We start from the raw sequence: 14,011 nt of genomic DNA on the forward strand, positions 1-14,011 counted from the left end.
AAGTTCTTTTTTTATATCTGACTTGTCCCCCCTAGGTTGGATGTAAGTCATTCAAGAGCAGAGTTTATTTCTTTTTTATGCACCTAGCGCCTTGTGAAAATAAGAAAGATGTATCTGTTCAGTAAATGTTTAAGGAGTAAATGAATAAATACATTGCCAAAAGTGAATTTATGTTGGTAACACGTTGACTTTGAAATAGACTACCAAGTACCATGATACTTGGCATTCCTTATAGATGATGAAGTCAGTAGACACTGTTTTGTGTGTGATTATCTATAAATGGGAGTTGAGATGAGAAAAGCAAATCAGGCTTCTGTAGATAGTTTTTATCCCCATGGAAACATATATATTAAGCACATTCTAATTTTTCTGGTTTAGAAAGTGAATTAGTTTTGGCTCAGAGTGTACTATTATTCAAAGGATAGATTCATGCTGGCCAAACTAATCCACCAGAATAATGTTCTAATGTATTAAACTTTGCCCCTAAGTAGGACGAAATATTTGGGTCAATCATGGTTAGAACTCTTTTTTGTCATCAAGAAAATCCAAAAAGCAAAAAGGACCACCCCCAGAACTTTACCCCCAGCATTTCTACTATAGCTGTCTTGAATGAAAGGGTCTAGTAAGAAGCTGGTTCTGTTTTCATGTAAGGGTCTAGTAAGAAGTTGGTTCTGTCTTCATGGATGGGAATTTGGGTGATGAGGAGTTTGTGGGGTGGAGGAAGGCTTAACTATGAACAGTCTCATCTCTGATCAAAACTACTCTGAGACAGGGAAAGTAGGATGAGAGGACCAGGGGATCGGCGTCCTGTTTATCTTTTATCTTTCATTAATTCATGCACCTAATAAAGGAGTTTATTAAGAATGATCATCAGAGAAAGGAGATCCCAAAATAGAAGCTGCAGTCTTTTATAGCCTAATCTCAGAAGTAACAGGCCATCACTTCTGCCACATTTTTTCAATCATACAGACCAACCCTGGTACTCTCCTCAGATTATCTTAATTTTAGGGTGATTTATGTTTCTTGCTGGGACCCTGACTGATACAGATCTCAAGAATCTCTTTGTTATTTATGGACTCATCTCACCCACCTTGGACCTAATGCTTGTTGCTATTTCATACGCTCTGATTTCTAGGTTTCTTCATATACCGTGGTTTATAACCTGGGTTAATGCCTCATATGGCCCAGCCCCCAGGATCTATGCACATGTGTTGCTCCAGCAACACTAGGAGCTCCACTCCCACCTAGTTTTCCATGTCTGCCCAAGTAGGACCCAGATACCTATCACTGATTCCACCACTGTTTGATTCCACCTCGTGGTGCCATCCCAGTTATCCCTCTCAGAAGCCTCATTGGGAAATGTGAGAATTGTGATTCAACCTCTCTTGGACTTTACATTTTGTAGATATTCTACTGCTAGATTTTCCCTTCTGTGGACTCTGCCCTAATCCAGGAGAGATAGGTTTGCAAAAGCCCATCTATCTCTTTTTCTCAGTCTGTTCCATGCTGCCAACATGGAACCATTCACTCCCAGTGGTTGATAAATCATATGTCTTTATTTTTATTATCTTTAAAATGAGAGAACTGAACTAAATTACTCAATCATCCTTTTTTTTTTTTTTTTTTTTTTTTTTTGAAACAGAGTCTTGCTCTGTCACTCAGACTGGAGTACAGTGGAAGGATCTCAGCTCACTGCAACCTCCCCTTCCTAGGTTCAATTCTTGTGCCTCAGCCTCCCGAGAAGCTTGGATTACAGGCATGCGTGACCACACCAGGCTAATTTTTGTATTTTTAGTAGAGACAGGGATTCGCCATGTTGGCCAGGCTAGTCTTGAACTCGTGGCCTCAAGCTATCCACCCGCTTCAGCCTCCCAAAATACTGAGATTGCAGGGGTGAGCCACCACACCCAGCCCTCAATCCTCACTTTTTAATAGTCTAGTCCAGGGGTCAATAAACTTATTCTGCAAAGCACCAGATTGTATATATTTTAGGCTTTGTGGGCCATATGGCCTCTGTCACAACTACTCTGCTCTACAGGCATGGACAATGAATAAAAGAATGAGAATGGCTGTGTTCCAATGTATTAAAACAACAACAACAACAACAGGTGGTGGACTGGATTTGGCCAACAAGCTATAGATTGCCAGCCCTGAGTCTAATTCTTCATTTTCCACACTTCACCTCTGGCATCAGCAATGTATTCAGTAGAAGGAACTTCAATCTTGCTTTCTGTCCTGACTGTAGGAAAATAATAAGAACCATGAAATCTGTGCAGGAAATCTTAGTCTGTTGTCAGTTTAGGGGCTCTTCATCAGCGAGTGTGGCTTTCACACTATCTTAAGAATGTATTCGGAAAATTATTTTTTTCCTTTTTGTAAGGCAATTGGCTGTGTTTTCCACATGGAATAGTGGAAGCAAGGGCAACTATACTATTTTTAACCTAAAACCAACTTTTGTAGCCCTAAAAGTTCAGTGAGAGGAATATTGTAAAGGAAAATAAAAACAATAGTGTGAGCATGATACTCCTATTAAAATGGGGCAGGTAAATATATTCTAATTATAACTAGTACCTTAGGAAAACTGCCTCTAAAGATAAACTCAACCTCAATAAAACAAATATATTCTTATACAGGCCCCAGTATAGGAGCAACACTTCTGAGTTGAATTCACACAAGTTGAGCTGCTGTCTGAGCATTTTTCCACATTCAGCCCAAGTTATGAAATTCAGCTTATCTAAAAATTTCACTCAAATTTCACTCTGAGTTACAAATTCAATGCAATCCCTATCAAAATTCCAACATCTTTTTTTCAGAAATAGAAAAATCCATTTTAAAATTCATATGAAATCTCAAGGTTATTTGAGGGAACCCAAATAACCGAGACAATTAGAAAAAGAGACAATTTAGAAAAAAAAAAAAATTGGAGGTCCCAAACTCCCTGATTTCAAAACTTACTACAAAGCTAAACAAAATAGGGTAGTAGTGGCCTAAAGACAGACATGTAGACTATTGGAATAGAGGACCCAGAAATAAACCCTCACATATATGGTCAAAATTATTTTTGACAAAGTTGCCAAGACCATTCAACGGGGAAAAAGACAGTTTTTTCAACAAATATTGTGGCCAACAGGCACAATAATGAAGTTAGACACTCACACCATATTCACAGATCAACTCAAAATGGATCAAAAACCTAAACACAAGCAAAAACTACAAACTCTTAGAAGAAAACTCTGAGTGGAAAAGCTTCATGATATTGGATTTGGCAATGATTTCTTAGATATGACACCAAAAGCACAGGCAACAAAAGAAGAGACAGATAAATTAGACTACATCAAAACTAAAACCTTCAAGGGACACTATCAACAGAGTAAAAAGGCAACCCATGGAATGGGAGGAAATACTTGCAAACCATATATCTCATATGTCTGATAAGGTATTAATATCCAGACTGTATAAAGAACTGCAACTCAACAACAGGAAAAAAACCAACCCAATTAAAAAATGGGCAAAGGAGTTGAATAGACATTTTTCCAAAGAAGATATACGAATGGCCAATTTTTCACCATAAAAAGATGTTCAAAATCACTAAGCAAATCAAAACCACAATGAAATACCACTTCACTCCCATTAGGATAGCTTTTATTTAAAAAAAAAAAAACAAAAAAAAAACAGGAAATAAGTGTTGACAAGGATTTGTAGAAACTGGGACCCTTGGTCCAATGGTGGGAATATAAAATGGTGCAGTCACTATGATCATTTTTCAAAGAATTAAACATAGAATTACCATAAGTTCCAGCAATTCCATTTTTGGGTATATACCCCTAAAAATGAAAACAGGGACTTGGATTCACAATAGCCAAAATGTAAAAGAAATCCAAGTGTCCATTGACAGATGAATGGATAAATAAAATGTAGCATATACATATACATATACATATACATACAATGGAATATTATTCAGCCTTTAAATGGAAGGAGAATCTGATGCATGCTATAAACCTTGAATACTATGAGAATTAAGCCAGTCACAAAAGTAAAAATACTGTATGATTCTACCTATGTAAGGTACCTAGAATAATCAAATTCATATAAACAGAAAGTAGAATGGTGGTTACCAGAGGCTGCAGGTAGCAGGGAGTAGGGAGTTATTACTTATGGGTAGAGTTTCAGTTTTGGAAGATGAAAAATGTTCTTAAGATGGATGATGGTGATGGCTGCACTTAAAAATGGTTAAAATGGTAAATTTTATGTTGCATGTATTTTACCACAATTTTTAAAATTAGAAAAATAAATGTAATTCACTCCTTCAATTACTCCCTCCCAGCAAGCTTTCCCTCTCAAAAAGAATTATATTGATGATACCCATAATCTAGTAAAAACAGGATATTAGGCTGACATTGGGTTGAATTCCAGCTCTGTCAGGGAATGTTTTAGCTACATGCCCATAGGCAAGATACTCTAAGCCTGTTTTCTCATATATAAAATATGGAAAGTAATTTATCTTACTAAATCATGAGAAATAAGATAACACAAAAGATGTCTGACAAGAAATTGACACTTAGTAAACAGAAGCTATCATCAGCAACAACATTCATGTTTCCCATCCAAAAGTCATCTTAAAAACTTCAGGTCATCTTTGGCCTCTTATTATAACCAGTTATCATATTTTGTCACTCTGACAGGACAATTCTTTTTTCAAAATGTTTCATGATTTTTTTTCTTTCTTTTCTCAAGGCTAACATCCCAAGTATCATCCCAAGCTGGGGTGATAAGGATCTACAAATGGATTTTGGTGCCTATATATATATTTTTTTTAACTTTCCTATAGGAATTAGACTATGATAGTCATTCATTCATTCTTCTTTTATTTAACAAATAGGTATTGTTTGTGCCAACATAATCAATGAAATTGAGGTCAGGACCTCCAGACAGTGCTCTGAACAAATCATGCCTAATATTGTGACTTTGTATATTTATGTTATTTTCAATTTACAAATGTATTTGGTAAAATAACAATTTCATGAAAAGTATAAAGGAAAAGCCTCCGGGACTTAGCTAGAAACAATCTTAAGGTGTTGCTGGAATAATATACTATAGTCACATGAATATTTTATGTTAACCACCTAACTTTGATATAGATATGAGTTATGATTTTAAGTCATTTAACTGAAATGTTTTAAGACCATGGCTCCTAGCCCTTGGATAATTCCACAGCACTTTTAATGGTAAATGATACATTAACTTAGCAAAGTGTCTAAACCACTCTTCTAACTAGGAAAACTGTCTCAGGAAAATTACTCAACAATATACCAAACTATACAAATCTCTTCATAAAATACCAATCATAATTAATCATCATTAATTACCAATTATACTATCATCATCAACAGATAACCTTCATCGGAATTAATCACCTTTAGTACACATAACTTGGTAAGCCAAAGATTCTATAAAGTGAAGTGTCTGTTGTTTTGGTTTGTAATTTTCCCCTTTTGGCCAGTAATGCTATCCGTATTTCCTCATTTCCTCTAAGAAAGCGCCATTCTCCAACAACTAATCCATTTGTTTTGAGTGGGATTGAAAAACCTCTCCCCGCTGCAAGCATGTGCATAGAATTCCAGCCTAGTTAACCAGAGTTTCCCATTGCTCTAGTCATTTTCCAAAACAGGAAAATTAGATTAAAATTCAGAACTTTTGTTCCCATGGGAAAAAAAGCCTCTTTTATACTAGGATGCTAAGCAGTTAAAATGCTGTAAGGCTGGGAATGACAGAAGAGAAACTTTAACACAATTTTGAATCCCTAATCCTACTATGCCCTAAAATATCAGTGGACTTTTCAGTTACTTGAACAGTTAATTTGTTTTTTGCTTAAGGCATTTTGAATTAGATTTTCTTTCTCTGGCCCCATTGAAAATGTCTTTATCGACACATTCATTTGGGCATCTCTGTAAGAATAAAAATGGTAAACAAAAGGGAAAGCAGGCAAAGGATGAGGACAGTGTGTAAAGGATCCCTGTGGCCACACTGTGACTGGTTTCTAGCCCAGGACATTTTAGGCAGTCTTTCACTTATGAGCATATATCTTATGTGTCCTCTTCTCCTTTCCTGAATTGCCAGAATCGATGGCTGGCACTTTTCAAGGCTGACACCCACCATTAGACAGATGGAGCTGAGTGGGGCCAGGCAGAGGCCAGGGAGACCCTGCCAACTCATTTGGCCTCAGGCCCAGCCCAACTCTATAACCACTGCTGCTGTCAATATCCAGCTAAGGCTGGTCTGAGTTCTCTTTACTGTCAGCTTTTCTAGGCTCCTGAAGTTGACAGTGGCATTGCTCCTCCCAGGCCCGGTGGATACATGTGCCAAATCACAGCTTTGCATGGTTGGTAAGGTATCCCATGGCACTCAGGCAGACTGAAGCTGCCTCTCATCCCAAGGGCTCCTGCACTGCGGGGGTTGTCAGCAAGAATGCCTGGAACAGCTGTCACCCCTCTGCTTGCCAGACCGATGTGACTGGCTTTGTTGGTATTCTGTCCTTCCCCACACCTCCCAAAGTTGTCCAGTTCATAATCCCAGAGAAAGAGGAAGTGTTCTTGATTTGTCCTCCTCAGCAGGTTCATCTTTTATTCTGCATCTAGAAGGGATCTAAAATGTGATCATGTCACTCACTGGCTTAACTTTTCAAGGGTTTTCCCAGGCTGATGCTCAAGGTCCTTCATGATCTTGACCAAGGATATATCTGCCCCAAACTTCACCATTCACAACCCACCCAAATCTTGTCACCTCCAAGCCATTCCAAATGTGCCAAGTTTTCTTCTATAAGCACCTCTTACATGCTGCTGTGACTTACCCCGTCATGTCTGCTTAAGTCTTTTCTGTCCTTCAGGTGTCAGTTCAGATATACCCTCATTCAGAAAATGTTTCTGAATCCCCCAAAATAGAGGAGGGGAAATAAAATACTCCTACTCAGTGTTCTCACAACCATCTGAGTACCTGTATCGTAGAATACTGTATTGTAACTACACATTTATAAATGGCTGTGGTTTGACTATTTTCATCCCCACCAAAATTCACGGTGAAACTTTTCATCACCATTGTGATAATATTAAGAGGTAGGGCGTTTAGTAAGTCATGAAAATGGGGCCCTCATGGATAAGTTTAAGGATCTTATAAAAGGGCTTGAGAGTGGGTTCATTCTCCTCTACCCTCCCACCATTTGAGAATATAGCATTCCTCCCCTTTTTGCCCTTGTGCCTTCACCATGTGAGGACCCAACAAGAAAATTCTCACCAGGTGCCGGCACCTTGATCTTGGATTTCCCAGCTTCCAGAACTGTGAGAAAATAAATTTCTGTACTTTACAAATTATCCAGTTTCAAGTATTTTGTTACAGCAGCACAAACAGACTAAGACAATATGTGATTCCTTTTATAGCCTGTGAACAAATTGAAAATAGGAGTTATGTCTCTTACCTGGTACACAATAAGTACTTCACTTATGTTTGTTAAATGAATAAATTAATGACATATAAATAGCTGTGCTTCCATATTAGAATTAGAGCATAAAATAAGACAGTAAATGCCTAACTCCTAGGAGATGTTTCATTTCAGGAAAAATGTTACTGCTGCCTTCTGCTAGTCCACAGGAGTGCCTGATTCTAAGTGAATGTGAATTGTACTGGCCAGGACATAGAGAAGCAGAAGGACTCTCACCACTGTTTCTTGCCTCTTGTAGGTCTCATAGAGAAGAACTCTTGGCTGTGGAGTATCCCATCACCACGTCCACCAAACCAAATCACCTTATCTCTGTGCCCACTCCCAAAGAATAGCACATCATGGGTGTATACAGAGCACCAGGGAGCACAGCCCTGCTTTGGCAATCAGTGTTACCAGTGTCCCCACACTGTCCATGACTGGCAGGGATAACTAGCAGCAACTGTACTGCTGCATGCCCATGGTAATGAGTGTCAGCAATATTGAGGGCAGTGAAACTTCCATGGCACCTGCAATGCTGGCTCCGTTGTATTTGCTTCATCCCAAATATTAGGATCTATGCTAATAATAGTGTGCTGCAGCGGCAGTTACAATGTTGAGGCTCCCTTTTCTAGATTAGTAGTTTCCTCTTACCAGCAGCCAGAGCTAGAAAATAGAAAATTAAATAAATTAAACCCAAATACAAATTAAAGAACAGAATATAGCTGGTAGAAGAGAGGATCTTTTCATCAATACTTGTGCTTCCATCTCATATACCGTAGAAAACTGGAAGAAGCTAGAGAATCATTTTTTTCTTCTGTCAATGAGACCATTTCCTCTAAACTAATATGGTCTAAGATAGTATTAAAACTCTAGGTACTGTACTGAAATAGAGCCCCAAACCTTGAGTTCAAACCTTGGTTTTGCTCTTTATTTATTTCTCACAATGATGTTGGATAAGATCCTTCTCAGCCTAGGGACCAGTATCTGTAAAATGGGCATAATGAAGACCCATCTCATTGGATTAATATATGGATTACATAAAATAATGTATATCAAAGTGCTTTAAACACATGGGGTGTGATCCGCAGCCACTCTGCAGGGCATAGTCCTTTACACATAGAAGGCGCTTGATGAATATGGGTTGAATTGAAATGCAAGGGAGCTATCACTAAACACAGCATTGAAATGTTGCAGGATAAATTGACAGTTCCTTACTTTCTCCACTTCGGGTCATTCTCCTCAGTTTGGGAGAAAGAATTAAGATTTACCAGATGGTTTGCCACTGAGTAGGAAAAATAAATAGGAAGTGAGTCTTCATTTCAGTGAAACCAGTGCCCTCAAGGTTCTGAAGCAGGAATCACACTTCCTGGGTACCTTTAGAGATTCTCACCATTCCATAAAGCTCCTCCATATACACTCTAAGGAAGTTTGGGGGTGAAGAAGCTTCAGGGAGTGGTTAGCTGCATTCTCTTGACTGTTAAGTGGAATTGGGTTTTTCTAGTTGTGGGTAATGGAAGTACTCAACATAGCCAAAGAGGACCAAAAAAAAAAAAAAGTCACACATGGCTTCACCACACACTGAGAACAGAAAAGGGCAGTCTTGGCAAATTGGCTGTCAACAGATGCCTTGCTAACAGTGCTTCAGATGATGGGAGTCATGATTCAAGCAAAGCAGGAATCAGCAAACTCACAATGCCTGCCCAGTGGGCAATGAGAACCATCGAGCAATGCTAGGTATAGATGCAAATACAGACTTATGGGAGAAAGGTCCTGCAGTAGACCAGAGTGTATGCCCTTTTAAAGGAAGATACAGTTGTCATGCAGAAAAAGGACACAGTGTTATCAGTTCTTGGTTTTTCAAGAAAAGGTGCAAGTCAGGTTTTACATGAAATCTTTGATTTTTTTGTAAAAGTTGAATATTTTTGTTTCCCAAAACGCAGACAAAGAACCCCTGTGTTGGTCAAGGAAATACATCTACAAGCAAGATTTAAATCACAGTCAGCCAGTGTGCATCTTCTGATGTAGAGTTTCTCTGACACTCTTCAGAGATTTCTTGTTTTCATGAGGGTCATAGTCTACACAATGGCACATCCTAAGGCCTGTGGATGACTGAATTATGCTATAGTCACAAGAAAACCATGAAGTGCATCAGGATCCTTAGGAAAAGAGCTGTGATGTGGTAGGGCACAATTTCTTGTGAACCAGGGGCAGTATGGCAAATGAGGGGTAAAGGCTTTCCTATGCAGCTCAAACAGCATAGAAGACACCAAACACACACACACACACTCACCAGACTAGATCTCACCGACAGCATCACACAAGTAAAACCATGCAGCAAACTCAATAGGAGAGTCCTGTAGGTGAATGGAAAGAGAGTTGTGCTAGGAAACGTAGACTTAACTGCAAATCACCTAGCTTGTAAAATGGTGATTAAAATAATGCACTCTTTGTAAGGTAGTTTAAAGGATTCTATGAGATTCTATGTTTGACACCTAGCATACTGTTTGGCGAATAGTATATTCCATTATTATTGTTATTATTAAAGAAGTTAAGCCCTATTCAAACATGGACTTTTCCTGTAACACACATTTCATAGCACCCAACTCACCGAGTGATAGACCTCACAAATATCATCTGTGGTGGGTTGGTTTCATGGTTTTGCATATTGCTAAAGAGGAAAGGGTGAGGGAATCAACTCAAGAGGATTGTTTTGCAGAATTTAGTTACACTGCTGCCTTCCCCAGCTTTGCTCATTATAATTTTCCACTGGGCTGTGGGTGGAGAGTGAGTAATGTCACATTGGACAGGAGGAAAGCTCCCGGGTAGCAGAGCTTTTTGCTAATAATTAAGCCCTTTTCATAGTGGGAAATTCCGCTGAAAAATGAGGCTATCACCATTTTTATTATAGTTGACATGTTTCCCTTTACCACTGACTAAACAAGATCTTTTTAGGAATGGAGAGGCAAATGCTTAATGACATTTTCCAAAGGAGTCTTATGTATATCTGAGCTCTGATCTGTAAACATGGCTCCAGTTGAGTAGATGGAAGCTGTGTGTTTGCAGTTCTGAATTTGTCAGCCTGTTCACTTGTCGATTTCCATGTGCATTTACTCTTACCCTCTGTCAGTCTTATGAGTTAGCCCACTTGAGTGATTGGTATATAGATGAGCTATCATAAAATGGGCAACATGTATAAATGTCTGCAAATAAAAAATTAAATTAACAGACAATTCCTTGCTGGCCACCAGTCATGTGTATTCAAGGTGAACTAACTAGCCCAACAGGCAACATTAAATGAGGGTCTCACTTCTCACTGCCTCTCCTTGAAGGCTTGGATCATTGCACTATGGACTATAGGAATTGTTCCTGAGAAGACATTGATATTATGTGAAAAAAAAGAACAGATTTTTTTTCTGCATGCATTTTGATAAACATTGAAAATTTTGCTTTATATACAAGGGGCTACAACTTAACAATTTAGCATATATATACAGAGAGCTTCTTTTTGGCAATAGGCATAAACCTAGAAGCCAGTAATTGAATTTTATCAATAAAATATAATGGATAATCTAGATAAATAAAATAAATTACTTGAATTTTACTGAAAAACCTCTCTTATAATGTCACAATTTTTACTTTGTTGTTTCACATTTATACATGATGTATTCACGTTGAAGCACCTTCCAGCAAGATAGAGCTACTGTAATGTTTTTTTTAAAAATTAATTAAATACAAGTAAACAGAGAACATCAGTATCACAGAAGATAGCAGGAAAGTCATATTGGCTACAAGGATTAATCAGATTTCTGAACATGAGTCTCAAACCTTTCTCTACGTTCTCTGTATGTTTGAGCAAAAAGCAAAACATGAGATGATCACATCATAGAAAAGAGAAGAACCTTACCAATTTCTCAGGAATACAAGCTTTGGTTGATTTTGTATTATTTCACTTATTACACAGTAGTTTTATTATTTTATTATTTCTACTGATACATCTATTAGCTGAGTTTTAAAATAAAGATCTAAGCATGGTAGTTCCTCCATCCTGTGGGAAGAATAACTCATGCTATTTATTAGTAGAGCAATTCCAGTGTCTATTTTATAGACTGTGATTACTTTCTGCCTATTTTGCTATTTCTTAGTAAACTTTTGAAATCCACAGTTTACTTCATTGAGTATGTGAAATGTCTGTTCAGTTTCAGCAACATTGTGATTAATTTAATAAGAAGTATTCTTACAAAAGCACAAAAACAGAAAAAATCTATTTTACAACAGTGTTCAGATAGGGAATCAGAAATTACTTATCATTAAACAAACTATCATCATAATCTCCTTCTGTGATGATGCTTAGAGTCATTCCTTTGCCTTAGCTTCAATCTATGGAAAGTGGAAAGAATAAGACACACACTTGAGTATTTATTTGGATGAACATTCCCCCTTCCTCGTTCCTGCCAAGGTTTTGGTAACTCTGCCTGAACCCAGTCTACAATCAGCGTGTATTTATGCAGAAAGAAGGGCAGGACAGGTTTCATGTCCACTTTATGCACAGGTTGAACAGCATGAATGGGAAAGTTTCTTAAATGTAGACTGAAAGGAAATGTAAGGTAGAATACCTTCATCTTTCTCTATGTAGAACCATACTTGATTTTACAAGCACAAACCCCTCTGTGGAGCTGCTACATGCATATACGAAGGGGATAATTTCAGTTAATTTGTATCTAACACAAAGTACCCCCTAAAGAAAGTAATTTTTAAAATTCATATTTTCTACTTCTTATTGTGTCAGTTTTTGGTAAGGTGAATTTTTCTGGTATGTTCATTGCATTTATATTTCAATTTTATTGTCATAATATTGTCCACAATGCCATCTTAACTACATTTTTACTATTTGTACAATATATAGTGAGGTCCCTTCCTACTTACTATTCCTGACATTGGTTATTTGTATCTTCCTTTTTAAAAATCAGTCTTTCCAAGTGTTTCTCTATTTTAGTAGTCTTTTCAAAAAAAAAAACTTTTGGCCTTTTTATTCTCTTTATTGTTAATTTTTATTTTATTAATCTTTGTTCTTATTATTACATCCTGCTAATTTCTTAGAGTTTAATTTACTGGGTTTTTCTTACTTTCAAAAGGTAGATGTTTAATGCATTGATTTTCAGCATATACATATATGTGCTCTCTCTATATATGTATAGTTATTTTTATATTTTTAAATTTTCAGATTGACAGATTAAATTGTATATAGCATGACATTCTGAAACACATAAGCACTGCACAATGGCCAAACCAGCCAAGCGACATATGCATTACCTCACACGGTTGTCATTTTTGTGGTGAGAACATTTTAAACCTTAGCATTTTTTAAGAATACAATGTATCATTGTTTATTATATAGTCACCATGTTGTACAATATATCTCTTGAACTTATTCTATCTAATTGAAATTTTGTAACCTTGGATCATTTCCTCAACCCCCTCCTTGACCACCACCCCAGCCCCTGGTAACCATTATTCTAATAAGATCAACTTGTTTTAGATTCCACATATGAATGAGATCATGTGGTATTTGTCTTTCCATGTCTGGATGTTTCACTTAACAAAATGTCCTGCAAGTCCATCTATGTTGTTGCAAATGTCAAGATTTCTTTTTTATTTGTATATATTTTAATTTATGCATATTTTAAATCCATAAGGACACTGTTATACATTGAACATCTACTTCTATTTATCTATGTATTACCTTTCTATTGTCTTTCATTTATTTCTGCATCTCCACACTTTCATCTGGGGTCATATTCCTTCTGTCTGAAATGTACTTTTGAATTTCCTTTAATGATGAGTTATCACCGTTCTTGTTCATCTGGAGATGTCTTCATTTCACTTTTATTCTTGAAGGATATTTTCATAAGGTGAATAATCTAGGTCAGTAATTTTCTTCCAGGGCTTTAAAGATACTCTTTTTTCTGGCTTCATTGTTTCTATTGACAACTGAGCTATCAGCCTTGTTCCTTTAAAAGTAATGTTTTTTCACTGGCTGCTTTTAAGATTTTTAAAAAGAACTTCCAAGTATGATTTCACTTAACTTACCTTGCTTGGAGTTCATGGGGCTTCTTGAAAATGTGACTTGATGTCTTTCATCACAAAAGTTTGAATACTTTTAGCCATTTTCTTTCAAAATATTGATTCTGGACCATTCTTCTTCCTTCCTTTTGGTTCAATTCCACATATATCAGATCTTCTAATCATGTCCTGCATATTGCTTATGCATTCTTCTGTATTTTCTATCATTTTGTCTCCTTGTGTCTCATTTTGGGTTTTTTTTTCTAATCTGTCTTTCAATCACTAATTCTTTCTTCAATTGTTTCTACTCTGCAGTTAATTCCATCTATTAAGTTGTTAATTTTGGCTATTTTTTCATTTTCAGATTTATATTTGATTTTTTTTTAGTTTTCAATTCTCTACTGAAATTTCTAGTCTTACATTTTACACCCTTGAATATATTGGGCATACTTAGTTTAAAGTCTAGGTATTAACACT

General features: G+C 36.9%; 1 long non-coding RNA gene across 2 annotated transcripts in view; it reads right to left on the reverse strand.

Annotated features, from left to right (window-relative positions):
• Positions 1 to 4,873: 4,873 nt before the first annotated feature.
• The window catches only part of LOC129136044 (uncharacterized), a 77,898-nt gene continuing 68,760 nt past the window's right edge, over positions 4,874 to 14,011 (reverse strand). Inside the window, exons 5-7 of one of the 2 annotated variants that reach the window (XR_010148614.1) lie at positions 8,002 to 8,137; positions 7,291 to 7,434; positions 4,874 to 6,645 (exon numbers count right to left, since the gene is read on the reverse strand). This is a non-coding gene — a long non-coding RNA (uncharacterized LOC129136044). Of the gene's footprint in view, positions 6,646 to 7,290; positions 7,435 to 8,001; positions 8,138 to 9,764; positions 9,829 to 14,011 lie in introns of those variants that run through there. The other variant, XR_010148615.1, reaches the window with a different exon arrangement.

This window comes from Pan troglodytes, chromosome 11 (genome assembly GCF_028858775.2).
Source record: "Pan troglodytes isolate AG18354 chromosome 11, NHGRI_mPanTro3-v2.0_pri, whole genome shotgun sequence".
Taxonomy (NCBI): domain Eukaryota; kingdom Metazoa; phylum Chordata; class Mammalia; order Primates; family Hominidae; genus Pan; species Pan troglodytes.